We start from the raw sequence: 3,071 nt of genomic DNA, 5'->3' as shown, positions 1-3,071 counted from the left end.
TAACACACGGAGCCAACACACGCAGAATCAGTAGATATTAAAGTTTTGAAAAATATAACAGAAAATGGGACATAATAGTCATATTTGGAATACTATAAATCTAAATTATAGAGTATAAAAATATGGAACATAAAATACCCACTCCTTAGCATATAAAATAATTTAAAAAGGACCATATATATTTATCCATAAGGAAAAACTTTAATTATTTTCAATAATTTATATCATTGAGGTGCTTTTTCTGAACACAGAAAAATCCAAGTAGAAATCAGTTTTCTAAAAATATCTAAAAATTCAAAACGTCATAAATAATTATGATATCTTTTCCCATATAAACCATAGATAAAAAAACAAGAAAAAATAAAATGCATCAAAAACTAAATGGTAAAATAACTTGAATTACTGCTGAAACAGAATATAAATGTGAATGAATATATACACACACATATATTTAAAGAAATTTAAGATTTGTGATAAATCTCAAAAAATTAGAGAAAAATATCACATTATTTAAAAACATAAGAAGAAAAGATTAAATAAATGTAAATATAAAATATAGTGAAAAGTGAGTGTGCGTCGAGGAGAATGAATCCACTTGTGAATCATTTTTTTTTCCACAAAGCTATTAAAGTAGGTTTCACAGATGATGTCCAAGGAGATCTTGCCAAACGCATGAATCCTGTTAACTTTTTAATATCCATTTGCAATTATCGGACTTTATAATGCTTGAGAGTATAATTCCCTATATAATTGTAATTATAAACTGTTCTGAACATTGAACAAACAACTGTTTCCATTTCTTAATTATTTTTAATTCTATAAAGAGATTATCTTAACTAAGGCATAGAGCTTTGATAGGGCTATGTGATAAGCTTAGTAGAATATCTGAGAGTTAATGAACCTTAAAATATATTATTTTTCATTAGTGTTGTTATGCAGTTCATAATCCTTTCTGCCATGAAAGTTGAGAAATCTGTGATCTGGTTGTATTTAACTTTTAAATGAAACAATGAATAAAGCTATTGAGATTTTGTGCCTTCCAAATATTACAGTTTGTTTTTAATTTTGGAGAGGTTGTTGATGATTCCTCCCTTGAATATTTTTAATGCCACAGTTTGTTTGGTGTTTGCTCCTCACTAGTCAGGATGTGACTCCAAGACTGTCTCTTTCAGAGAATATTTATAACTATTTTCCCCAATTATGCCCATAATTACATTCTAAATATATATTTAGTAAATATACAATTAATGAAACTGTCACAAAAAAGAAATATATCAAAACTGACCCAATAATTAAAAACATTGCCATTAGTTGCTCTGCTTATAATCACTATTGTATTGGAGCACTTTCAACCTTTCAGAATTCGAGTAAACACCTTGTTTAGCAACTACTGAATACTGAGTTGACTTTTGAAATTGACCTATTCACAGACACCTGTATTTCATTTCTTAGAAATTAAAACGAATTCACAACCCACTAATATCTAGCAAAAGTTTAATTTATTAGCTCAATCTTTTCTAGGCTGAATTATATCCTCTGGTGAAATACCATTAGGACAATACTAAATATATTAGGTGCGTTTGAAAATTATGGTGAGTGTTTGCATTAAAAACATGTCATATAGTAAAAGGCATAGGTTCAAAGTCTTCTTCCATGAGTGTCTTTAGTTGCAAGTCCTGTCCTGATGTCCTGAATCAATTTAAATTATTTAACTTTAATAGACATTTTGATATTGGGGAAAAGCCAGAAGTCACATGGTGCCAGATCCGGTGAACAAAGTGGATCAAAAATGCACGCTCACTGCAAGAGAGGTAAGAATAAAGCATTTGGCAAGTTCTATATCTGTTCACTATTTTAAAATTTTCAACAAAAGATGTTCATGCAGAAGGAACTTATTCCAACATAGAGGAAGCCATTTAGGAAAAGAACACAGTCAAAATAACGGCCAGTGGAGCAAACTGAATTTTTCTTCCAAGATCTAGTGTGATACAAGAATGTCCATTCTCCTCATTTGTATTTAACATACTTTGAAAATCCTACCAAGAACGATTAGACAAGAAAAAGAAATAAAAATAACTAAATTTAAAGAGAATAAAAATTACTGTAGCTCTATTTGCAGATGATATGATTCTGTGTAGAAAGGATTCTGAGGACATTAAAGGCATTAAGGAACTGTTAGAACTAATAAAAATTTCAGTAAAGTTGTAGGGTACAAAATTAACATACAGGAATCTGTGTCATATTTTTTATACCAAATATAAACTATTTAAGAAAGAAATCAAGAAATTAATTTCATTTACAGGAACTTACCAAAACAGAAAACACTTAGGAATAAATTGAACCAAAAGAAGCTCTTTATACTGAATACCATAAAATGTCATTTAAATAATAAAACACAAATGAGAAATACCCCATGCCTATGGATTAGAATTAAATATACGTAGTTTCCAAAGCGATCTACAGATTCAACACACTCTCCATCAATATTCCAATGAAGGAAAAAAATGAGAAAAGAAGGAAAAATAGAAATGGTGCTTTTGTAAATAAAGAGGGGAAGAAGGTTGTAGGGAGGGAAGGGAAATGGGGAAAAAAACAGAATCAAAATATATCATGTAAAGGTACAGATTCCCTATGATTAATGTGATCATTATGTTAATCCAAATTACTGTTCTGTCCACTATTTTTGATGCTCTCTTGCTAAGCAAATGCACTTTGAAGACTTTTTTTTGGAGAATTGATCTTCTAAACAGGAGATGTTGTTATTTTGTTATTGACACATGATTGAACACACACACACACACACACACACACAAATTTTTATTAAGTACAGTATTTATATATAATGACGTGCTTTTTCCCTGATAATTGCTTCATTTTGAATTTGCTTTCTCTGAAATGAATGTAACTACTCCAGTATTTTTGATTAGCATTAACATAATTGACCTTTCTTTATTCTTTTACGTTAACTCATTCTTTTCCTTTTATTTAAAATCATTTTTAAAGTGAAAAACATAAGGTTAGGTTTTATTCTAATATACTGTGTCAGTCTATATATATATATATATATATAT

The sequence above is a fragment of the Fukomys damarensis genome, unplaced genomic scaffold (genome assembly GCF_012274545.1).
Source record: "Fukomys damarensis isolate Sample0158 unplaced genomic scaffold, DMR_v1.0_HiC HiC_scaffold_19, whole genome shotgun sequence".
NCBI classification, from domain to species: domain Eukaryota; kingdom Metazoa; phylum Chordata; class Mammalia; order Rodentia; family Bathyergidae; genus Fukomys; species Fukomys damarensis.
Note: the sequence above shows the minus strand (reverse complement) of the source record.